Below are 26,280 nucleotides of genomic sequence, written 5' to 3' on the forward strand. Positions count from 1 at the left end.
GTCATAAAAGGAAAGAAAATAGTGCCATTTGCAGAGATGTGGATAGATCTAGAGACTGTCACATACAGTGAAGTCAGGAGGAGAAAAATATCATATAACATCTCTTATATGTGGAATCTAGAAAAAATAGTGAAAAGTGAAAGTCGCTCAGTCGTGTCTGACTCTTCGCGACCCCATGGACTGTACAGTCAATGGAATTCTATAGGCCAGAATACTGGAGTGGGTAGCCTTTCCCTTCTCCAGGGGATCTTCCCAACCCAGGGATCAAAGTCAGGTCTCTCGCATTGCAGGCAGAGTCTTTACCATTTGAGCCACAAGGGAAGCCCCAAAATTCTGGAGTGGGTAGCCTATCCCTTCTCCAGCAGATCTTCCCAACCCAGCAATCAAACTGGAGTCTCCTACATTGCAGGCAGATTCATTACCAACTGAGCTATCAGGGAATCTGAAAAAGTAGTACAGATGGACTTATTTGCAAAACAGAATTCAAGACAGGGGTGTAAAGAGCAAACTTAAGGATACCAAGAGGGAAAGGGGAGGGTGATATGAGGTGGGAGATTGGGACTAACATAGAAACACTGCTATATATAAAATAGATGACTAATGATAACCTACTGTATAGCACAGGGAACTCTCCACAAGGCTCTGTGGTGGTTTAAATGGGAAGGAAACCCAAAAAAGAGAAGATGTATGTATATGTGTGATTGATTCCATTTTTGCTGTATAGCAGAAAGTAACAAAACATTGTAAAGCAATTATACTCCAATAAAAATTAATTTAAAAAGAACAAGGAGGGAAATCATCATCAGATGGACAATCTCAGGCCTTTCTATCTGGAACACAGAAAACACTTGGAAAAGCAGAGGATCTATAGCAGAAGTAACCCCAACTTAGCCACTAACATTTGAGTCTCCGGGCATGTAATCCTCATCTTGGTAATGGATGAACAGAATTCCACCTCCCCTACCAGCTGGCTTGACACTCTGGGCAGCATCTGTCTGCCCTGGCTTTTGCTTTCAAGATGAAACTTTCGAATCACTTTGTTAGTGACATGAGCAAAGGACCTAGAACACCGGAGGATGGGGAATGCCTTCTGAACCTTGTGGCCCTTCCTGCCCAGAAAGATGGCATGGCTAGTGTTTTCATATTTGGTGCAAAGATTGGAAGTTTCCTTGTTCAGGAAAGAGATTTGCCCAAGAGAAAATATTGACATCTAGCTTAGGGAAGGTCTCCCAGTGAAAGAGCCTATCTCAAGTGCCTTGACCCAAAATAAAGTTTCTTAATCAATGAACCTTCAAAATATGCAACAAACACTGAATGAGCCTTTTAGTGTCTTACTCTTGTATGTGAGGGCTTCCCTTGTGGCTCAGCTGGTAAAGAATCCGCCTGCAATGAGGGAGACCTGGGTTCGATCCCTGAGTTGGGAAGATCCCCTGGAGAAGGGAAAGGCTACCCACTCCAGTATTCTGGTCTAGAGAATTCCATGAACTGTATAGTCCATGGGGTCGCAAAATGCCAGACACGACACGACCTAGCGACTTTCACTTCACTTGTATGTGAACACAAAGAAATATCAAAATAAACAAGAAAAGGCTCTATCATTAAAGACAAAGATTAAAATAAGCAAATGAATAAAAGTAACAGAGGAAACAAAGACAATGCAGAAAACAGACTGAAATTTCAAAATTATAATTAGTATCTTTATAAATGCTATAAAGTTTTATAAATAAAGCTGTATAGCATCCATAGTTTCCACTTTATTTTCTCTTTAAGAGATATTTAAGAATTAGATTCTGTTCATTTTTAATTAGCAACTGGATGGATTTTTGCTGTTGTTGTTGGCCTGTATACTACTTGATTTGAGGGATTTTTTGAAATTTCCTTTGTGCTCTAATAAGTGGTTAATGTCGTTAAATGTTCCACGGGCATTTGGAAAGAAGATATATTTTTACTTGTTGGGTTCAAAATTTCATATGCACATTTTCAAGCTTAGTAACTGACATGTTCAAATCTTTTAAATCCCCTTTTTCTGGTGCTTTATCCTGCTTGCTCTGCCAGTTCCTGAGAACCGTTTTTGGAAGTTACTCATTACGGTTGTGGATTTGCCAATTCTTTGTCATTAGATTTAGTTCAAGCTTAGAAAAATAACAACAAAATGTGCTGATGGAAATGAAAGGCCTTAGCAAAGATGAACACAGAAATGAATGAAACAGAAGAGAGAGTGGGTAGGAATCAACGCAACAGGGGTGTAAACTTGAGAGGGCAGGAGATGGTTTCCATGACATTCTGAAGGGTCGTCATTTCCCCGGAGAACTGGACAAAGAGGTTGGCCATGGTGTCCCGGGGTCTCTAGCCCTCCCTGAGGTATGACACGCTCTGCTCTCAGGCGGCCAGCGCAGAGAACAGACCCTGCTGGAAGCTGGAGTCCAGGATTGCTGCACCTCGTCACTCTGGAAGGCCTGGGAGAAAGCATGATCATTCTTCCAGTGCCAACTTATTCTGAATAACCAGACACCACCTCCCTCTTGGATGGGGGATTTTCAACCGTATAATATTATTAATAACCCATAGCCCGTAAGATGTCTGGCCTTTCTCCTTTAATAACAAAATTATTCATTCTAACATGCATCACACATACTGTGGCAACTCCAGGATGAACTAGATTTCCAGTGAAAATATGTATATTTTTTGGCTACTTTGTGTGACAAATTTTTTAATGGTTGGTCCCTTTTCAGATCCTCTTTACCTCTGGCCCTGACTCCCCTACACCTGACACTGCTTTCTTCTTCTTCCTTCCTCAAAGCTCATATTACTGTATGAAACAAATTTTACTGAAGGTGTGGCAATAGCAGAGAAAGGTTACAACACAACTGAAAACTGAGTGTTAGAAATAGACACAGATAGAGAAAACAAACTTCTGATAACCAAAGGGGAGAGTGGGGGAGGGATAAATTAGGAGTTTGATATTAAAATATATACACTATTATAAATAAAATAGAAAACCAACAAGGACCTACTGTAATAGCACAGGTAACTTCCACTCAATACCTCGAAACAAACTGTAATGGAAAAGAACGTAAAAAACAATATATGTGTAAATCACTGAATCACTTTGCTATACACCTGAAACTAACACTAGCTAACATTGTAAATCAACTAATTTTAATAAAAAACATTTAAGTGAGTATTAGATGTAATGCTGGTAAGAGTGTTAGAAAGCAGGTACTTTCACATTGATGATGGGTGAGCAATTTGTCAATAATTATCAAAATAATAAATGTACATCCCCATTGACCCAGAAATTCTAATTCTAAAAATTTATCTAGTAGATATATTCTTTACATTTGCAAGATGACATTTGCTCAAAAGTGTTCATTACAGCCTTCTTTGTAATTTTTTGAAAATTGATATCAACTCAAATTTCTATCAGCAGAAGACTGATTAAATTAGAAATGAATTTGCTCTTTGTGTATGGATATGACAACGTCTCCAAGATTAATGAGTAAAGGGAAAAAAGATGCATAACACTGAGCATAGTAGACTACCATTTGTGGAGAGAAAAAAAGAGGGGCAAGAATATATGTCACTATTTGCTCATATGTAAAAAAAAACAGATCCAGCATCTCCTGAATGATGGACAGGAAACCAGTAACTACTGACTGGGTGGAGGGGAAGTGGGTAGGTGGGCGTAGGACGGGGTATGAGAGACGCATTTTGTACAGTTCAGATGTGGAAGCACATAACTGTTCTACGTATTCTATCTGTACATCATGTAATTTAAACGAATACGTTTATATTTTATATACATGTATACTTTATTTATATGTCTATAATTTAAGTGGACAAAATGGAATGTGGCCCAGTGATAGCCTGCAAGTCCTCCCACCGGTGACCACATACCATGCACCACCCTCCTCCCTGGACTCTGCCTGTTTTCTCTTATTACCTCTTCTGTTCATTCAGGACTTTACCCTCCGTTCTTCCTTGTCCTCTGGGAAAAACTGTTAGCCTTAGCATGTGATCTGATGGAGCATCTGAACTCTAGCCAGTACTCACCTCCCTCTAGACAGAACTGATCTCATCTAACCTTTCATCATCAGCAAATTCATCGAGGAGCTTGCCTAGACAAGTATCACCCACTCCTGACTTTTACCTTTAGCAGTGCAAAGAATCTGCAGATTATTTGAATTCAGATATTTCTCTCATTTTCTAAATTTTCCGAATTCAGAAAATCTGAAAAAAAATTCAGATTTTCTCAGATTATGAGGTCAGCCTCCCTAAGAGTCTGTGACAGGGGAGAGGAGAGGCAAGCTGTCCTTGTCCAGAGTAAAAGTCAGTTTCTTTTCCTCTTATTTTTTTTTTCCCACTGCACCATACGGGATCTTAGTTCCCTGACCCGGTACCAAACCCATGCCCCCTGCATTGGGAGAACTGAGTCTTAGCCACCGGACCACCAGGGAAGTCCTTCTTTTCCTCTTTCCTGATACAGTTAACAATGAAACGAACAATCTTATACAACCATTTTGGCGAGTATCTCTGATTTTTTGCTTGAGGATAAGTTTCATATATGATAGGGTGGTGTCAAAGGCTTAACACTTCCTTTGTGATTAAAAAAAGGAATTATTTTCAATCTTAAGCATTTCCCACAGGGAGATTAACTATTCACCTATCTTTCTAGTTGTCTCAGTTTTCAGTGTCAGATTACTTAGTCCATCAGTAATCTGTTTTGATGAATATTGGTAAACCAGGTTATAATTTTCTTACTCTTCAGAATAATTAACCAATTATCGTAGCACTAAAATTCTCCATTTCCTCACAAATTTGAGGTGCCTCCTTCAACACAGACCAGTTTTTTAATATGCACATAGTGGTTTGTTGCTAGCTTATTAACGTTGCTCCATTGAGTTCTCCATGTTTTGAACAAGTTAAAGATGGTTCTTAATCATTTGGGTATTAAATTTTTCTAATACAGAAGAAAGAAAAATTATCAGCCAAGAATGAAGGGACAGGGATGACAATGAAAAGATAGGGGAAATGGTTAAGACAAGACAGTGTGGTGTGTGTTGCTGAGAGTCATTCAGAATCAAGGTACTGACTCTCTCGTGGTCTGGCTGTGGCTTGTTGCTGCTGTTCTCCAGTCACTAAGTCGTGTCCAACTCTCTGCACTGTAGAACCTCAAATGATGAGAAAAAAGTCTGGCATCATGACTGCCTGGAGTGGGAGGTAATCTATGAGCAAGATCACAGGAATCATGCACATCATCTGTCCATACATCAACAGACGTATATTGAGAGCCCCCATATGTCAGGCACTACATTAGCTCCTGAGGCTAAAGCAGTGAACAAAAAAAATAGGATTCTGACTTCTTGAGCTTACTGGAAGAAGAGAGAAAAAAAGATTGTTTCTAGAGTAGGAAAATGTAGTCAATGGAAGTTATGCATCTTGTTTCCTTTTCTTATTAAGATAAGCAGGTGATTGTCAATTTTTGACAGCTCAGAACATTCATCCCCTTTCTTCCTATGTTTGGGTTGTTGATTGCTGTCTTAGTTTGAGTTGCCTAGAAATGGAAGCTGAGAAGGGAATTTCTGTGTACGTGATTTATTGGGAAGGTGCTTGTAGGGGAGGGCAGTGAAGGCAACAGGACAGGGCATGGGAAGAGCAAGGCAGTGGAGACTACGTTTGGCCTGTGCCTGCTTGGAGCTGGAACCATAACTTGCACACAGATTTTGGTCCCACTTTGAGGCAAGGTGTCACTTGAGAATGCCTACAGCAGTCAAACTATTACTGCAGGCTACAAGGGATGGGCAGCCTGATTTCCAGCACTAGGGTTATAACAGTTAAGAGTAAATTTCAGGAGAAGGAAGTGAATGGGGGATGAGCCATAGCCAGGTAAAGAAAACCTGAATGTGAAATCAAGAACAGGTGCTACATTCATCATATTAGAATTCCACTGGCCTTAACCCTAACCCTAATTATAACCCTGGATGTGGATGCAGCCTACCTCTGCCCTAGGGCTCTCTTTGCCCTAAGGTTAACAAATGCCCTGAACCAAGCCCAAGCCATAACCCTAAAGCTCACTCTGTTGCAACCCTAGACCTAACCTTAGCCCTGACTCTAATCTTAGCCCCAGTTGTAACCCTGATGTTTATGGGAAATCATATGATGTCTGGCATTGGGATTTGCTTCAAAGTAATTCAAGAGATGAGGGGACTGGGTGAGGCTAGAGATGGATTGGTTCTGCATTGATAACTGTTGAAGCTGGCAGTGAATACATAGAGCTCACTATACAATTCTATTTTTACATTTTAAATTTTTCATAACTTAAAAAAAAAAACTGCTGAGTGTGTTGGTGGTAGCTGTTAATTTTGAAATTTCTAAGGATGAGGGAAGGCCCATACGGATATATTATCAGGACCATCTCTTTTAAAATGGAGAAGAACTAAAAAGAAACTAGAGAAGACAGACTGGAACACTTAGAGAAAAGTGGTTTTTTGAAAAATGCTTTCTCTGATTTGTCCCAGGATTTTGCCTAAAACCCGTGTCACAATGGGCACCATAGAGTTAATAAAACTTATTACAGTTTTCTTCCACTAAACCAATTTCTATTTGATTATCCAGGATGAGAAGAGGAGAATGAAAAGCTGGCTTGAAACTCAACATTCAAAAAACTAAGATCATGGCATCTGGTCCCATCACTTCATGGCAAATAGATGGGGAAAAAGTGGAAACAGTGGCAGATTTTATTTTCTTGGCCTCCAAAATCACTTCAGATGGTGACTGTAGCCATGAAATTAAACACACTTGCTCCTTGAAAGGAAAGCTATGACAAACTTAGACACCGTATTTAAAAGCAGAGGCATCACTTTGCTCACAAAGGTCTGTATAGTCAAACCTATGGTTTTTCCAGTAGTCAACCTATGGTTTTTTCAGTAATCATACATGTATGTGAAAGATGGAACATAAAGAAGGCAGAGTGCTGAAGAACTGAAGATTTCAAACTGCGGGGCTGGAGAAGACTCTTGAGAGTCTCTTGGACAGCAAGGTGATCAAACCAGTCAATCCCAAAGGAAATCAACCCTGAATATTCATTTGAAAGACTGATGCTGAAGTTGAGGATCCAGTACTTTGGCCACATGATAAGAAGAGCCAACTCACTGAAAAGGACCCTGATGCTGGGAAAGATTGAAGGCAGGAAGAGAAAGGGCCAAGAGAGGATAAGATGGTTGGATAGCATCACTGAATCAATGGACATGAGTTTGAGCAAACTGCGGGAGACAGTGAAGGACAAGGAAACCTGACATGCTCCTGTCCATGGGGTTGCCAAGTCGGACACAGCTTAGTGACTGAACAACGACAAAGAATCTGAAATGTGAAAGTCGCTCAGTTGTGTCCAACTCTTTGCAACCCCATGGACTGTATAGTCTATGGAATTCTCCTGGCCAGAATACTGGAGTGGGTAGCCTTTCCCTTCTCCAGGGGAACTTCCCAACCCAGGGATCAAACCTAGGTCTCTGGCATTGCAGGTGGATTCTTTACCAGCTGAGCCACAAGGGAAGCCCAAGGGAAGAATCTAAATTATTATAACAAGGGGAAAATAGTGTGTTGTTAGCCATGAAATTAAAGTCTCACAGATACATAATTCTGCTTTTCAACTCTCAGTTCTGTGCAATTCCTATGACAGAAATAACCCCTTAATTACTGTCACTTTATGTTATATGTCGCTTTGTGGTCAAAATTAATGCCCCTTGATTGTTTGTTTAATTGTCTTATATTTTCTTATATATTTTTCTCACGTATGAACTTTAGGATATATTGTCATATATATGTCTTTGGTATTTGATTGGAATTACATAAAATTCACAGATTCGATTGGGGATAAATGACATATCATAACATCGAGTCTTTCCATCTGATTAACTGGGCTAACGTGTATTTACTATCCACAGGTTTTAGTCAAATCTAATTAAACATGACAGCCTTATATTAGCTGTGCTCAGGCGGACAGCTGGGGGCTTCTGAGTGGTATTGGCTGATGAGCTCTGCAGAGGTGAGGGGTCTGCAACAGTCATTTGGAGGTGAGCACAAGAAGTGACAAGAATAATAGGAGGAATTTTTGTAACATGTAAATATTTCTTAGGATCCTCAGGTTTATTGGGGAAAAGGGCAGAACTCCCTGCAGTTCTGCGTCTTATGGACTCAGGCTGTGTGTGAGCTAACTGAGGAAAGTCAGGTGTGGAGAAGTTGAGGACACTGCTGCCATATTATGCTTTCTTTTTATTTTTTCTTTTAACTTATTGTGCATTGTTTTGTTGTATTCTTGCCCTTCCCATTGCTTCCAACTTTTGAAAAGAAATCATTGTCTTTTGCAAACACCAGAAAGCTAGACTTTGTTTTTTCACCCCGAGAGTCTTCTCTTTCTAAAGGAAAATTTACCTCTCAGTGTTTCCTCTGACCCTTACTCTTACCATATTTTGTTTTGACTTTATTATACTTTATCAGTGTTCCCCTCCGTTGATTTGGATGTTCAACAGCTTCTTCAGTTTTTCTAGCAATAACCCCTAATATCTTAAAAAAAAAAACATATTTCTTCATCAACATAATACACTACACAGGATGAAGCCATTAGACTGATGATCTCCTTTCTCCGTCTTCTTCCCTTCCCTTAACTGTCCAGATTTAGTAGAAATTATATTTTAATTTCAAGTCATTCATTTTGTTAACATTTAAATAATACTTTACTTTAGTAGGGCTTTCCTGGTGGCTCAGATGGTAAAGAAGCTACCTGAAATGCAGGAGACCTGGGTTCAATCCCTGGGTCGCGAAGATCCCTTGGAGAAGGGAATGTCAACCCACCCCAGTATTCTTGCCTGGAGAATTTCATGGACAGAGGAGCTTGACTAACAGTTTCACTTTCTTTAATAACCAATGCATTAAATATTCTTATCATATTATTGAAAGTTATTGAGACCTTAAATTATACCAATTTCAATGTTCACTGCTATTTTTGAAATAAACGTTTTAAGAATAGTTTTAGATTTATTGAGAAATTGCAAAGATAGTAGAAGAGTTCCCATATGCCCAATACTCAATTTCCTCTATTATTAATATCTTACATTAATGTGGTACATTTGTTGCAAATATTGATGATGAAAAAATATTGATACCTTATTAACTAAAGTCCGTGTTTCATTCAGATATCCTAAGTTTGTACTGAATGCTCTTTTTTCGTTCCAGAATCTCATTCAGAATACCACATGACACTTAGTTGTGTCCCCTTAAGGCTCCTCTCAGTTGTGATAGTTTCTCAGATTTTCCTTGTTTTTGATGAACATGACAGTTTTGAAGAGTACTGGTCAGATATTTTTAGAATGTCCCTCAACTGAGATTTTTCTGATATATTTCTCATGATTAGACTGGGGTTGTGGGCTGGGGAGAGGTTGCCCACAGTGGCAAACTGCTATCCTCATCATATCATATCAAAAGTACATGCTATTAACCTGACTTAGCACTACTGAAAATCTTGATTGCCTTGCTGAACTGGTGTTTATCACGTTTATCCGCTGTCAAGGGATTTCTTCTCCCTTTCTGCACTATACTGTTTGGAAGAAAGTTACTATGTGCAGTCCACACTTATGGAGTATGGAGTTATTCTCTACCCACTTGAGAGTAGAGATCTACACACTTTAACTGAAATTCCTCTATATGAGAGATTTGTCTCTGCTTCCCCATGTATTCATTTATTTAAACTGTGACTTTTTAATATTTATTTATTTATTTTTGACAGCACTGGGTCTTCCTTGCTCTGCGTGGGCTTTCTCTAGTTGCTGCAAGCAGGGTCTAAGTTGCGGTGTGCAGGCTTCTTACTGCAATGTCTTCTCTTGTTGCGGAGCATGAGCTCTAGTTGCATGGACTTCAGTAGTTGCAGTGCACAGGCTTAGATGCTCTGTGGCATGTGGAATCTTCCCCAAACAGGGATTGAACCATGTCCCCTGCATTGGCAGGTGGATTCCTAGCCACTGAACCACCAAGGAAGTCCATATTTTAATTATCTCTTTGGCTGTACTTAGTTGCTGGGTCTTAGTTGGGTCTTAGTTTGGGTCTTAGCTGGGTCTTAGTTTGGGTCTTAGTTGCTGCTTGTGTGATCTTATAGTTGCGGCATTTGGGATCTAGTTCCCTGACCAGAGATTGAACCCAGGTTCCCTGTATTGAGAGAGTAGAGTTTTAGCCACTGGACCATCAGGGAAGTCCATCATGTATTTATTCATTCAATCAGTTATTTATATCAGTGTGGAGTCATGGCTATTTATTTTGTACTTGGCGTTAAAATCTAGCACTGATTTATTTTGTTGTTGAAGTTATTTCAGCTTTGACCATTGGAAGCTCTTTGGCCATTGGAAGCTCTCTCAGCTTTGGTAATTGGAAACTCTTTTCTGTGCCCTATGACAAACCCCATTATTTTGGGTTGGGTTTGCTTTTGGTGTTTTGAGCACTTCTTACTGCCTAGTACTCCCAGCTGCTCCAGGCAGGTATTGTATTTTATCACTATGTTTTGCATGTGAAGGATTAGGTTCTTTATTTGAGTTTATTCTTGTTTTCCTGGAGTACATCCTCAAGTAAGATTAATGTCTTTTTCTTAAAGAAATATAAATTTGTTACAAATTTAAGGGTAAATATTAAAGAAACAGAAACAGTGTGCCAATCTTTCAAATTAATTGAGATGGGGAGGAAAAGAATCAATAAGGTGTGTTCGGCTCAACAAGCTTTTGAAATGGAGGGGAAAAGGAAAACAATGACTTACATTTCTTTTAGTGTGTGTCCTTTTTTTCCTGCTTGGCACTGGAATGTATGGCCTTGAAGGCTGCTTCAAATAAGGCTTCTGAGTGGCAGCTGACTCACATTGGAATTCTTTTCAGGAAGAAGATCCACCCTTTCTTCAGAATGTCCAAGATGGTCAGACATAGGTGCTCTCGCACTTTGCCCCATGCCTTGTGCTTTTGTTGGCAATAAGGTCATCTCACGTGGGATGAGCTGGCTTTTGTGTCCTGTCCCATGGGGTGATTCAAGTAAAATGAAAGGAATGAGCACTTTGTTCCCGTTCCTGAAAGTCCTTCTTTGTCTACTCAGCTAAGAGATAGGCCTAGCATCTTCCTTTAAGAGGCTGCTGGTGCATCCTCCATTTAATTGGTTCACATGGGGTGGGCTTGGGAGGAATAAGGTACGCTGTGTCTCCTCACCTTATTCCGTCAGCTAAAACAGCTTCCTGTTTGCCAAGTTATTTTACCCTACATGGAGTTTGTTTCTTATTGGTTTTTTATCCCTGGGGCCCAGTCAAAGAAGAAGGAATCTATTCATACTGGTCAACTGCTTTATTTTGCTAAAGGCGATAAAATTAGTAACACCAGGAGAAGAATTCTACTTGCTGGAGCTGAGCAGTGCCAGATAGTTACTTTTGTTCTCAGAGTCCTTGTAGTTCAGAAACAGCTTACCCTATCTCTCCTTACTGCTCTCCTATTGTGCCATAATCTCAGCGTGACTAAAGAATTTTCTCTGAGGCTCTTTGCCTTGATGGCTTCCAGTAGAGTCTGTACTGAGCATAAACACTGACTAATATGTGTAATACTCATGGTAGGATAGGTGTCTTAGTTTGGATTCCTCCAAAAGAAGACCATAACTATGCAAGCAATTTATTTGGTGATCCCAGGAAACAGGGCTTCCCGGGTGGCTCAGCGGTAAAGAATTCACCTGCAATGCAGAAGACTCGGGTTGGATCCCTGAGCAGGAAGATCCCCTGGAGTGGGAAATGGCAACCCACTCTGGTATTCTTGCCTGGGGCAATCCTATGGACAGAGGAGCTTGGCGGGCTATAATCCATGGGGTCGCAAAGAGATGGACACGACTTAGTGACTAAATAGCAACAACAAGGAAACACAGGCAGGAGATCAGAGAAGAGAGACAGGAAGAAAGATGGCCAATGAAGAATGTTTAATCCAGCAAAAATAACTGGAACTTAATCACAAGGTCTTCCCTTGTGGCTCAGCTGGTAAAGAATCTGCCTGCAGTGCAGACCTGGGTTTGATCCCTGGGTTGGGAAGATCCCCTGGAGAAGGGAAAGGCTACCCATTCCAGTATTCTGGCCTAGAGAATTCCATGGACTGTATAATCCATGGAGTTGCAAAAAGCTGGACACAACTGAGCGACTTTCACTTTCACAATCACATGAAGGGAGTCTGGCAGCCAGCATAAAACATACATTGCCCTAAGGGACAGAGGAACTTCTGGTACAATCGATTCCCCAGAAATTTCAGGCCACTGCACTAAGCAGAGCAGCCTTCGGTGAGCAGGAGAGGCGGTCAGTGAGAGAGATGCAAGGCTGGCAGCTGGCATGGGCTGAACACAACTACAGGGCCATGAGAGACGTGGGTGGCATATCCCTCACAATAGGTTTTTCTCAATTCTTATTAACACATGTCAGAACCTGGTATGATGGCGTGATAATGCCTTGCACCTTACCAGACCATATGTACTGGTATCTTTCATTAGTAACAAACTGTAACCCTAAGTCTTTACAGTCATGTGACCTAGCTGAGCCAATCATATAATGTCATACATGCTGGTGAAGCATGAAGTATAGTAAAGCCGTAAGCTTATAGTTTTTACTGATAAAGCACATTTCCTGATAATTTTCAAAACAACACAAAATAAATGTAGCTAAAGGACGTAGTCTTTGCATGTGTCTGTTTCCCAGACCCCTTTAGGCAGAAATGCTAGCTGAAAAAAAAAAAAAAAAAGAAAATGCTAGCTGAGCACAAAAATCTGTTTTCCCATTCTTCTTGGTTGTCCAGCTAGCCTATATTTCCCAGCCTCCCTTGCAGGTAAGTTTGACCATGTCACTAGGACCTCTGGTCAGTAAAATTTGAGTGGAAGTGATATGTGTGTCCCTGCCAGGCCTGATTCATAAAACTTCCTCCATGCTATTTACTGCAGCCCCTAATTGAGATGGCCAGGCCCAGGGTGACCTAAGATGGCAGAGTCAAAATTAGCCCAAGTCCTTTTGTAAGTGGGTGAAACAATTTGGAATTACTCTAGGCTGTTACTTGAACAAACAATAAGCCATTGTATTCAGCCATTATATTTTAGAGTTGCTGATTACATCACTTTGCTGGTGGCGGTTTAGTCATTAAGTCGTGTCCAACTCTGGCGACCCCATGGACTGTAGCCCATCAGGCTCCTCTGTCCATGGTATTCTCCAGGCAAGAATACTGGAGTGGGATTTCCATTTCCTCCTCCAGGGGATCTTTCTGACCCAGGGATTGAACTCAGGTCTCCTGCATTACCACTAAGCCACCAGGGAAGCCCTTACATCACTTTAGTCCACTCTCATTAATAAACCCCAACACCTATCCTGGGACTCCCATGGACCCTGGATGAAGAATCCCTTGCTCAGGGAAAAGTAAAAAAAAAAAAAAAAAAAACACATATACAGACAACACTAGGAAACAGGCAACTAGGATAATATTGTGACAGCCACTCAGTCATATCTGACTCTTATCACCCCCATGGACTGTAGCCCTCCAGGCTCCTCTGTCCATGGGATTTCCCGGCAAGAATACTGGAGTGGGTTGCCATTTTCTTCTCCAGGATAATATTAACCACACTTAAAATATGCAGCAGAAACTCAGAAAGGCATATAAATTTGAAAATAGATAGAGCAACTAGAGCATTAAAATAGTAAAGGTAGTTCTCTATCAGGCTAAACTGCGATAAGGAATCTTTAGCTTAGAAAGAGGATTAGATGAGCTCAAAGTCCATGAAAGCCTGAGGTTTAGCTGGCGTTCACTTTAGAGTCATCCAAGTCCTAGAACTTGGAGATAAGAAGTCTTTTATACCATAATCAGAAAGTAATATGGGACGTTCATTACGCCAAGGATAATAAGGTAGATTGTGAAAACAAGCAGGATCTAGCAGGTTTTTGATAGATGTTCACTTCACAATGGGCTGTGAAAAGGCAGATAAGAATGTTTAGTACATATTCTCAAGATCTTTTAACTTTGCTATTAAAAAACAATAATTACTACCTTTTTTTAGACCCTAAACAATAAAATTTTGATCTTTGGTTAGATTCTAAAGGCTTGATCATTCAAAAAATATTTATTGAGCAGTTATTATGTTCTAGACATTGTGCTGAACATACATCTGGGCATATGTCTCTCTCATGAGTCCAGAAAGAGGAAATGAAAATCAACAATAATAAATACATTTTGTAATATTTTTAAATGTGCTATACAAGGGAAAAATAGAGCAGGCAAGGAGATTGGGATGCCCCGGGGAAAGAAGTGGCATTATTAAATGAGATGGTTCAAGGAGGCCTCACTGAGGTGAGGGGAAGGGTATTCCAGGAAAGGGAACAGAGCAAAAGTGCTGAGGCGAGGGTGTCCCTGGAATGTCCAAGGAACAGCGAGGAGACCACTGTGCCTGTGTGGTGAGTGAGGGAGTTGGAGAAAAGAGGAAAATAAGGTCTGGGGCAGATAGTGTAGGTCTAACGGGCCACTGGGAAGACTTTTGCTTATATTCTGGGAGAACTGGCAGACAATAGAGAGCTTTAAGAGAGGAAGGCCATGATATGACTCACAGTTTCCAGAACATTGGCTCCTGTGTTGACAATGGACTATAGGGGAGACGGGGGCCAGGGGAGCTAGTCCAAAAATTAGCAGGTTCTTATAGGAATCTGGAAGAAATGACGGTGGTTTGGAGTAAGCTGCAGAGAGTGACAGTGGTAAGTAGATTCTGGCTTATATTTTGAAGGTAGAAGCAACAGACTTGCTGACAGATTGGATGTGGGGTTGAAAAAAATCCCACTCTTGGGCATATACCCAGAGAAAACCGTAATTCAGAAAGACACATGCACCCCAATGTTCACTGCAGCACTATTTACATTAGCCAAGACATGAAAACACCTAAATGTCCATCAACAGAAGAATGAATAAAGAAGATGTGGTGCATTTATATAATGGAATATTGTTGTTGTCATTTAGGCGCTAAGTCGTGTCTAACTCTTTTGAAATCCCAAAGACTATAGCCCACCAGGCTCCTCTGTCCTTGGGATTTCACAGACAAGAATACTGGCGTCAGTTGCCATTTCCTTCTCCAAGGACTGAACCCGAGTCTCCTGCACTAGGAGGCAGATTCTTTACCACTGAGCTACCGGGGAAGCCCACAATAGAATATTACTCAGTCATAAAAAGGAACGAATTTGGGACATTTGTAAAAGCGTGGATGGACCTAGAGATTTTCACGCAGAGTGAAGTAAATCAGAAAGAGAAAAAATTAATGTCATATATCAATGTGCATATGTGGCATTTAGAAAAGTGGTATAGTTGATGTTATTTGCAAAACAGAAATAGAGACACAGACAAAGAGAGCAAACGTGTGGACACCAAGGGGGACAGGGGAGGGTGGCTGAATTGGGAGATTGGGATTGGCTATATACATTATTGATGCTATGTATAAAATAGATAACTAACTAGAACCTACTGTATAGCACAGGAAACTTACTCAGTGCTCTGTGGTAGCCTAAATGGGAAGGAAATAAAAAAACGAGGGGATATATGTATACATATAGCTGATTCACTTTGCTGTGTGGTAGAAACTAACACAACATTATAAAGCAAGTGTGCTCCAATAAAAATTAATTAAAAACATAAATACCGTCATTGCAAAAAAATAGAGAAAAGATGAGAACAATTATAAGGTTTTGGGCCTGAGCCTCTGAAATCTGGGTGCCTGTAAGAGTAGAAACTGGGGAAAGACCAGCAGTTCAGGTTAGGACCTAGAAGGTTGAAATGTCTATTCGACATCCAAATGGCAACATCAAGTAGGAAGTTTATTGATGAGTCTGGAGTTCAGGAGGGAAAGTCAATGCCAAAAATATAAATTTGGAAGTTATCCATGCAAAGATGGTGTTTAAAATCTCAAGATTAATTTTAGATGCAATAAAGAGTTTATTGGTATTAATCTATGTTTTTTCCCTTCTGAGAAATCTGTGAGCAATGGGTCAGCATTATAAACATGAAGGCTACCTGTCTTAATTATAAGATTACTTTCCCACCCCAATCCTCACCTCTCTATCCTTCCCATCTTCCAAGACTGAGTGATTCTACTTTATTTGCAGGAGAACCAAAGCAATGTATTTAATTAGTCATATGAGGCTAGAAGCCTGGATTGGATTCTGACCTTGTCCATAGTATGTGACTTTGGGTAAGTTAATTAACTTCTCTGAGGCTCAGTTTTCTTATCTATAAAGTGTTAATAGCTATCCCATAGAGTTGCTGTGAATTCACTGAGCTGTTATAGTTAAAGCACTTAGTACTGTGCTTGGCACATATATGTGCTCAATAAATGTTAGATTAAAACCCAAGGATAAGACATTCAGTGATAACATCAGAGTGGGTATAATGTAGTTGGACTTTTGCTCTTGGTCTAGAATGGTGGCAGGTTCAAGTTCTTTTCTTGGAAGATGTATGTGTGGGAGGTGGTTACAGGTGAGTAACCCCCACAATCATTTAGGGTGCTCCATGTCAGTTTAAGCTTTATTTGTAATAATTGACCTATTTCCTATATATCTATGAAATGAGTAGAAAACATTTTTTCCTTTAAAAAAAAATAGTAACTGTAAAATTGTCTGAGAAATATTGATTTTAACGAAACTTCAGTTGTGCAAACCTATACTCTACTAGTTCAATTTGGGGGGGCCACGCATATTAGAGTGGGGTGTCAGCACATTACTGAAGTATGACTGGCGGGCAGTAGAGGTGGTGGAGGTAGATGCCGTGGAAGCCATGTCTCCCTGGCTGGCCCTGAAATGGTCTGGTCCTCTTTACACCTTCCAAAGCCATGAGATCATCTTGGTTGTCCAATTGAGTCCATCTTCCACACAGCAGCTGGGGGGAACTTTTTAAAAATCTGCCTTTGATGATATCACTCTCTTACCTAAAACTCTTTTCTCCTTACCCAAACCATCACAAACCCATGGTCTGGCTCTTTCCCACGACTCCAGCCAAGGAGGGTCTTTATTGCCTCTGTTTGTCTCATGCTGTCCCTTTCCCCTTTGCTCGGTTGGCTCCTGTTCTTCCTCTGGATCTCACCTTAAGGGTCACCTCCTTAGACAGGTCCTCCCAGACCAACTATCATAAATCTGCCTATTACCTACTTCTAGTGCCTGCATCCTTTTCTTCAGAGCATTTGTCACAAGCTAATTGAATATGTGTTCATGTATCATATTACCTGATTCATCTCCTAGACTGGCATGTCCAATAAGGCCAGGATTATACCTGTTTTATTCACTATACTGTCATCCTATCCAATACCTGGACTATCCAATACCTGGCACAAATAGGCGCATACATATACAAATTGTTGAAAAATGACTTATGCGTCTATTTTCTATAATTTCTTCTATCCTCAAGCTAAGCTAGTATTTCATCCATTCTGTATCTATTGATTAGACATCTATTATGAATTAGGCACTGGTTTTGGTGCTGGGAAATTATGAACTGGCTTCGACGGTAAAGCGTCTGCCTGCAAACGCGGGAGACCTGGGTTCGATCCCTGAGTTGGGAAGACCCTCTGGAGAAGGCAATGGCAACCCAATCCAGTACTCTTGCTTGGAAAATTCCATGGATGGAGGAGTCTAGTAGGCTACAGTTCATGGGGTCACAAAGAGTCAGACACGACTGAGCGACTTCACTTTCATTTTCCTTTGGTGCTGGGAAAGCAACAGTGTGATAAAAGCAGACAAAAATCCCTGCCCTCAGGCTGCTTTTTTGCTGGTACATCAGGCATCATTTTATGTTTGTACCTCCCGTGTCATACCTGCTTGATTTACTTTTCTGCTCAGCGTCCACTTGACCAGGGGGAGGCAGGACCTGGCGGATAGATGCTCCCTTCTTTTGTCTTTCATTCTTTGCAGTTCCTCAGAGGGCCACCGCAGTGGGACTGAGCTCAGTTGATCATAGTGTTTACCACCTAGACCAAGCACCCTTGGAAGGGCTTTCTCTCCTTCCCTCTTTTGTGTGGTCCTGATTCCTTTTCCCACCTCTATTCCATGGGATCACTCCCCTCAAGCCCTCTCTAACCCTTCTTCTGAGGAGAACCTGACCCAACAAAGCTAGCATCTTAATTATTTGGTCAGGTCATTTTCTACATTTCCATCCTGGGTCCCTTGCTATATTTTGGGTTCCTAAAGGTCAAGTGGCTCAGACAGTAAAGCGTCTGCCTATGATGTGGGAGACCCCGGTTCAATCCCTGGGTCAGGAAAATCTCCTGGAGATGGAAATGGCAACCCACTCCAGTATTCTTGCCTAGAAAATCCCATGGACGGAGAAGCCTGGTAGGCTACAGTCCATGGGGTCACAAAGACTGAGTGACTTCACTTTCACTTCACTTAAAGGTCAAGGATCGGATATTTTTTGTTTGTTTGTTTGTATGCATTTTCCCACAGTAACTAATTCAGAGCCTGACAAATATCTGTAAACATGTGTTGATTTTGATTTTGATTAGATTTGACAAAAGGAAAGAATAGTGACTTTCCATGACCCAAGGGAGGCCAGAGTCACTTCTGGTGCAGACACCTCTGCCTGATATTGGATGAGGCTGGGACCTGCCAGGGCAATGACTGTTTTCTCTTCCATGTATCCATCCTGCATCCTTCCCAGGGCCCTGCACTCTTGACTTGCAGCAGCAGCAGGCTACCAGCAGCTTCAAGTAGCTCAGGGCCCATAGCTGGGGGGGGGCTGACTTGCTCCAGGGGTTCCATCTGCCACCTGCTTCCTCCAAGCTGTGAGTGTAAGAGGCAGACCGGCCCCTCCTCCTCTAGAGCACAATCCACAGTCTGTCATCTGGTGCTGGGAACCAAACGTCAGGACCCTGCTCCCACAAGGCCACAGGCAAGGGCTCAAAATGGCTGAATGAATGGCTTCAGAATTCTGTACCAACCTTGACTCTATCTCGTGGAAATGGAGAGTGACAGGCAGCTGGTAAAGGTGCAAAGAGCACTGGACATATTTCAGCAGACAAGAGTTGTAGTTACGGGTCTACCACTAATTTGATGCTCCTCTGGTCATGTACCACTTTTCTGCCCGCAGTTTCCTGAAAATGAGAAGGTTGGACTAGATGATCTCAAAGATCCCCCAGCTCTTGGATTCTTAAATTACAGAACTGGAAGGAACCTGATCTGTCAGTTATACTTCACATAGTCTCTTCATCCTTAAAAAAACCCTCACTGTTGGTAACAGCTCCATGTCGGCTCTAAACCTACTAGGAGCTCCGCATATCTGCTCTTTGAACTCCCAGGCAGCCATGCTCATTTATGTACATATCTGGCACATACATGATCTTTTTTTTTTTTTGGTAACTGAAAAAAATTCTTTTTTCAGCTGTGCTGGGCAGCTTGTGGGGATCTCAGTTCCCTAATCAGGCCACGGCAATGAAAGCCCAGAATCCTAACCACGAGGCCAACAGGGAACTCCTTGTAATTGAAATTTTTAATGAGATAATTGTAGATTCACGTTCAGTCATAAGAAATAATACCCTTTGCCTAATTTCCCCAATGATAACATTTGGAAAACTTTAATATGGTATCACAACTACGGTATTGACATTCATACAGTCCACCTGTCTTCCTCAATTTCCCTAGTTTTACTTGTACTTATGTATCAGTTCTACATAAATTTTATCACCTATTCTAAAGCCACAAGTCCTAAAACCACCAGGATCCCTTGGGTTGTCTTTTTATGACCACTTCTTGCCTTCTTCCCATCTCATCTCATCTCCCACTTGATGGTTTTTCAAAATCTTTTTCTTTGAAAATAATTTCAAACTTACAGAAACATTCCAATACACCCTGAATCCAGATTCACTGATGGTTAATTTTTTTGCCCATTTACTTTAGCATTTTTTTCTATCAACAGTTTTTTTGTGAATCATTTGAAGATAAATTGCATACATAGTGCCTCTTTACCCCTTCGCAATACTTCAGAGTGTATTTCTAAGAAGAGGGATATCCTTGTACATGACCATAATACAAGTATCAACATCAGCATATTGAGCCTATACTTTACTATCAGGATTCCAATTTTGTCCATTGGAATGTTATTTACAGCATCTCCCCTCCCCCAAACATCCAGTCTAGGACCAGCTATCACATTTAGTTGTCAAGACTTTTTAGCACTCTTTAGAACATTTCCCAAGTCTTCTTTTGCGACATTGACATGTTTGAAGAATACAGTCCCTGCCTCCTTTTGAAAGAGATATTCCTCATTTTGGTTTGTCTGGGGTTTCATCATCATTAGATTCAGGTTCTGCATTCTCCCTGGAAACACTGTCTAGGTGATGTGTTCTGAAGACATGTTATCCATCTGCTTTCATCCCTGAAGTCAGTTTTGATCCTGGTCAAGGTGCTGTCTCCCTGCCCCTCTGTATACTGAATACTTTTCTCTTGCTACTAATAAGCCTAAACCACCTATGGGGGAGACACACTAACCCAGGCAAATATCTGCCCCACAATAAACCACAACCCCCTAGAGCCAGCATCCGTGGATGATTCCTGCTTGAACCGATCTTTACTATACACCTTCTCTTCAAGTCCCCTTCCAGTAACGGAAACCAGGTTTTTCTCTGGTTTAGCTTCCTTGGGTCTTCCGTTCTGATCTGAGTCTTCTCCATGTCCTCCCAGTGTCCTTCATGACCTTTGGGCAGGGACGAGGCCGCTGCTGTAAACTCAGCAGCTTCAACTGGAAATGAGGTCATGCGTGTTGTTCCCCGTTAAACTGTCCACTGGTGATTTGCATATTAGAGTAGCCTGAATGCACTTACTTCCTGGATCGTTTCCTGATCCTCCACACCCCTGTCTCCCTCCCTTACCGTTTGGTGGCATTTTGTTCATTCATATTCCCTTCACCTCCTGGCTCTGGCCCACCCCCATTTAAGCCTAAGGATTGCTTTCCTAGGGGACTGCCCGGCCTGCACGAACGGAGCGCCTGGATTTCCCCCGCGTTCACGGCAGTCAGCGTGAGTTTCACCCTCCCCATAGACTGGCCGGACTGACACCAAGAAGTGCTAGAAGTGCTCGGGGCGGAGGCGGTGGTAGTGGGAATGTGGGATACCTTTCCCGATCCAGGTATTTTCGCCCGGGACTTCTCCAGGCCAGAGGCCGGTAAAGGCGCAGGAGCCGGCCACCTGCCGGAGAGGTTAGAGGGGCGCAGCACCGGGCAGCAGCGACGCGCTCCGCCCGGCGGGCGTCCTGGAGGTGGTGGCGCGGGCCTGCAGGCGGGGCGGGGGAAGGGGAGGGCTCGGCGCGCGTCGGGCAGTGACGGCAGCGCGGAGGGGAGGTGCGAAGCGCCCGCCCGCCGAGAGCCATGGCGAGAGGCCGCGCCGCGGCGCCCGCATCAGTGCCCCGGTCCACAGCAGCGCCCCCGCCCGCCGCCCCGGGGCCCACCAGGCCGCCGCCCCCGCGTGCCCCCGAGCCTCTGACGGCCGCGCGCAACGAGTGAGGCGCCCCGGGAGAGGGGCCGCGCGCGGGAGGGCGGCGCAGGAGGGAGCGCGGGGGACCCGGAGCGCCCCGACGAGCCCCGCGTCCCAGAACCCCGGACCCCGAGCCCGGGAGCGCCGAGTCGGTGGGAGGGCAGCCGAAAGAGGAGGAGGCGCCGCCCCAGCCGAGCCCGCCGCGTGCACCCCGGTGCCGCCCGGCCGGCTGCTGTGGAGGGAACCGGAGCCGCCGGGCGGCCGGGACTGGGCCGAGGACAACGAGAAGGAGGCGGCCAGGAGAGCCGATCGTTTGGGCAGCCCGGCGCCGGAGGCCCCCGGGATCGCGCCTGCTACGGGGCCGCGCTCCGTGCGCCTCTCGAGGGTAAGCCCGGGGACCGCTGACCGGTGACTTAAGCGCATCGGGCCCTCGGGGATGGGTGGGGAAGCTGTTTCGGGAGTGTGGGTGCATGCAGTGATAACGGCGAGAGGCCGGGACCCTGCGGGGGCGGCCCCCTCCGGCGTCGGCCGCACCTGCGGGAGGGCCATGGGGCACAGAAAGGTGCCCATAGTGCATCGTGTCGGTCATGCCGCGTGGCCTGGATTCCCGGCTCCGGCGCTTCGAAGTGACAATGAGGCGACCTTCAAAGAGCCCCGAGCTGAGCCAGGCCAGAGCGCGAGCGGCACCCCATTCCTACTCACCCGCCAAACGAATGTAAACTCCATCTTCTGAGAGTGTTTGGCACGGGACAAATGGCTTTTAGGCCCCCTCCTTTCCATCCCGAGAGTTAACAAGTTCACTTTGTCACTTTTTGGACCCGAGTTTTTCAGTTCTTTTCGAATCTCCAAGGTCAGCCTCCTGCAGTTACAAGAAACTTAATAAAATGTATTGCTTCCTCTTTTGTAAAGTTGTGTTCAGGAAAACACAAATCTAAAGCCCCGCTTCCTTGCTTCCCGGGTTGTCTTTGGGTGCCCCCTACCCTTTAAGTCTACGTATTTTACACCCCTTCGCTGCGCCTGTTCAGAAACTGAAATCAGAGTCCGCTTTAGGCCCTTTCTAAGTATGTCTAGGCCTCTGATTAAAAAATATTTGTCCCCCATATGCCTCACTAGAACTTTGCTTCAAGCAAATGGGTGAATGTTGTCAGTGTCTGCAGTTGGGTAGGCAGGATGGGTACCCTTTCCAGTGGAGCATCTTTTGGGTCTGGGGTAGGGTGGAGATATACACCCCAGGCAAACAAGCTAGGAACAGCGTCCTTTCCGGTGTCCAACTGCAAGAGCAGCAGAGAGGGAGGGCGCCAGACTGAGCGATGGGGGCTCTGGGCGGTCTGCACCAGGGAGGGTGTCCCAAGTTCCTGTGGACAATGACAGGTCGGCTGGCAGGTTCAGAATTGAACCTGGAGTGACAGATGGCTCCTGCCTCTTGGTTTGGAAAGATCACGTGTGTGTGCCCTTCTATCTCTGGCCCCATCTTTATCACCGAGGTGCCCAGACAGTTGTGCACCGAGCCACCTGGAACGCTCACCCAGGCTTGGGGATGATGCTGAGCTGGGTAGAAAGTGCATGTCCGTGGGCAGCAGGTTAGACCAGAGTTGGGTTTCAGCTTGGTCCCAGCACCAACCATTTCCTGTTTGATGCCCTAGGGACCTGTGGGATTTGGTTTCCCACCCTCAGCTCTCCGTGGAGGGTGTCTCCACTCTGGCTGTGTTGCTCATAATCCTGTCTGGTGTGTTAGAGAAGAACTTGAAGGGGGGAACCTGGATTCAGATTACAGCTCCTCTCTTTGCTGGCAATGTGACCTTGGGTGCTTATTTAACTTCTTTGACCAGGCTCTCCCCTCTTTGGGATTGCACGCCCCCCACCCCCTGCAAAACAAACGAACAAAACCCAAACAAACTTCCCTGAACTGTTGTAAGGATTAAAGACTGCTGTGAATGAAAGTGTCTGTAAAAGTTTGAATGACCTGGGAGGGTTTTTAGGTCTTCTTCCAACATGACTAGATTTGTGACTTGGTAAGGTTTTTGAGCCCTAATGGGTATGATAGCAAACATAATAGAAGTTATTTTCCTTCTTATAGGTTTATTGGGAGGGTTGAATCAGATTTTGTAAAAGGACTTTGAAAATGAAACAGCACTGCTCACACTGAGAGGAGTTCCTAAACTTTGTTTCCTGACTAGCAGCATTTTACTGTTTGCCATGTGATGTGGACTTTCTTCTGAGCTCCTGCCCCTGACCTTGCACATAGTAGGTCTCTGTAATTGTTCGATGAGGCTGGAATTAACTCTCTGGGTTCCCCCCGTGACTGTCTGCTCCCAAGGTGGAGGGCCGACCTTGGGCTTTCTCTGCCCAGCAGCTGTTGGTGTTTTCCTAGACTTGATTATTCTGTTACACCATATAGCCTAGAAAACAGCTGAGAAAGGCAGGCAGGCGGCTGCTCTTCCGAAAGAGGTGCTTCTTTTCTCCTGCTGGGCTCCAGTGGGAAAGGCATTGGAGGGTGAGGAGTTCCTTTAAACTTACTGAGGGTTGCTGATATTAAATCAAGTCTTTCACCTGTCTTTCAGTTTAGTAAACTTGAGGATAATGTTACAACAGCCAGCCTCTTCAAATATATGATCACATGACCTTTGGTTTTGACAATGAACCCTGATCTGTTTAATTCACCTGTATTTGGTATGTATTTGGATTTCTGTGAGAGACAAAGGGATGGTCCTTTTAGGAGATTAAGATGTTAGGGGACAACTATTTCCACCAATCCCAGGGCTCATGTGGGTTCTTAGATTTTTAACCTGGGTGAGTCTCTGTTGTATACAGAAACACTGTTGAATGGGTCTTCTTGTTCCTCTCCCGCTCTTTTTCCTTCTTTTTGAATCAATGTTCCCTAATTTGACTTGCCTTTTTATTAGGTGTATCCAAATGGAGGCTACCTGCACTGTTGAGAAGTTCAAAGTTTTAGTGAAGAGAGAGAAAATAATCGCATATGTATCAGTCTGGGTGCCTCTGAACTACATACAATACCAAATGATGTGCAGCTGGTTAAAGAAAGGATTTGACATGTGTTTTATGAAGGACTGCGTGGCTTCATTATTCATGGAGAAGCAGTTTTAATTATGTATTTGTTAATAGTGCACCTGAAATAGAAGAGGGTGGAACACAGTGGAAGGTGAGCTCTTAAAATCTCTGTTTGGGCTTCTGGTCCAGTGTTCTAGGAAGGACTGCTCCCAGCCTCGCCTGGGTGATGGTGAGAAGCACTGTAAATCTCTTTGAAGACTAACAGGGGCAGTGACCTCTCAGGCAGCCACTCACATCCTTGGGAACGTCTTTTGGCTCCCGGATCTCAATAGGAAAAGGATTCTACTGATCCTTCTAAAGCCGGACTTTGCCAAGTGGCTCAGTGATAGAGAATCTGACTGCTGACAGAGGAGACACGGGTTCGATCTCTGGGTCAGGAAGGTCCCCTGAGAAGGAAATGGCAACCCCCATCCGGTATTCTTGCCTGGAGAACCACATGGACAGAGGAGCCTGGCGGGCTACAGTCCCTAGAGTCTGAAAGAGTCTGAAACTTACCCTCATAGCCCTCAGGGCTGAGGGAACCCTGGAAGGGGAACTGGGGGGCTCAGCCTGAGGCTTCCAGCACTTCCCAGTGAATTTTCAGTGTTACTTCCATTATTCCTTTGATGAATAAAATGCAGGATTCATCTTATTTGTTTTAGTATAAAAAGACTTTAAATTGCTGCCTGGAGTCAAAAAACACTCAAAAAGATTCACCTTATTTTCCTTGGGGCTTTGGGAGCTCCCTGCAGGGTAAGCATTTGTACCCCAGTTTGATAATTTTTTTCCTCTTGGCCCCACTGCGTGGCTTGTGGGACCTTATTTCCCCTACCAGAGGTCAAATCTGTGCCCCTTTAAGTGGAAGTAAGTAATCCTAACTATTGGACCACCAGAGAAGTCCCCAGTGTGACAGTCTTGGAGCTGAATTATTTCTAGGCTCTTTTCAAGTTGCAGGTTTTATGCTATGCCAGGACATTTAAAAGCAGAAGGTAATCTTCCTAGAGGAAATGGATTTTGTACTGATATCTGAAAAGGATGCTCCATTTTTTGGGGGGGAAATAGGTATATGAGTAAATTAAAGAACCACTAGAATATGAATTATCTGCATTTGAATGTTAAGGAAGACCCTGCTCTGGGTGTTCAGGGGACTTTGAAAAAAAAAGTTTTTAAAATAATTAGTTGAAAATCACTACAAACAGGTGGAGTAAGTGGTTTGTCTTTCTGTTGAGTGTTACAGGTGATCTCCTTTATACTGACTGAGCCACCAGGGAAGTCCCATCCTTAGCATACCATTCAGAGCTCTCCCCTTTTCATTGTGCTCCTTCTAATGCCTAGGCTTAGTTAGTAGATAGTGTGAATATGTTGACTGAAAAAAATGCCTCTGTCTCCTGACTTCTGTTTACACAGATTAGCTATTGGCAAATTCTACATTTGATAACGTAGATGCAGGTGTATTTGCAGCTCTTAAAATAGATACTAATTAGAATAGGGTATGAGATTTTATTTTTCTCTCTCCAGGTTTGCAGAGAAGAAACATCCATGCATGTGGAGAACTGGAGGACTTAGATAAGATCTCCATCAGTTCCTCTGATGTTCTGGTAAAATCAAAGTCCTTCCAGCAGTTCTTTTTTTTTTTTTTTTCAGCAGTTCTTTATTATCAGCAGCATATGCTCTGGGTGGGCCTGAATTTTTTTTTTTTTTTTTGGATAGTGGTGTTCT

General features: G+C 43.3%; 1 protein-coding gene and 1 long non-coding RNA gene across 4 annotated transcripts in view; one reads left to right on the top strand and one right to left on the bottom strand.

The window, feature by feature from the left end:
* ULK4 (unc-51 like kinase 4) overlaps positions 1-22,712 on the bottom strand; it is a 524,814-nt gene extending 502,102 nt beyond the window's left edge. The window contains exons 1-3 of one of the 3 annotated variants that reach the window (XM_061127853.1): positions 22,216-22,712; positions 18,988-19,140; positions 10,796-11,039 (exon numbers count right to left, since the gene is read on the bottom strand). The gene's annotated coding sequence lies outside the window, so the exon portion shown is untranslated. Of the gene's footprint in view, positions 1-10,795; positions 11,040-18,987; positions 19,141-21,155; positions 21,297-22,215 lie in introns of those variants that run through there. The other 2 variants (XM_061127852.1, XM_061127854.1) reach the window with 2 other exon arrangements.
* A 174-nt stretch (positions 22,713-22,886) lies between these two features.
* Positions 22,887-24,985, top strand: LOC133045656 (uncharacterized). The gene is made up of 3 exons (XR_009690303.1): positions 22,887-23,757; positions 24,075-24,183; positions 24,417-24,985. It is a non-coding gene; the product is annotated as an uncharacterized LOC133045656 (long non-coding RNA).
* The last annotated feature ends 1,295 nt before the right edge of the window (positions 24,986-26,280 follow it).

This window comes from Dama dama, chromosome 24, assembly GCF_033118175.1.
Source record: "Dama dama isolate Ldn47 chromosome 24, ASM3311817v1, whole genome shotgun sequence".
Taxonomy (NCBI): Eukaryota; Metazoa; Chordata; class Mammalia; order Artiodactyla; family Cervidae; genus Dama; species Dama dama.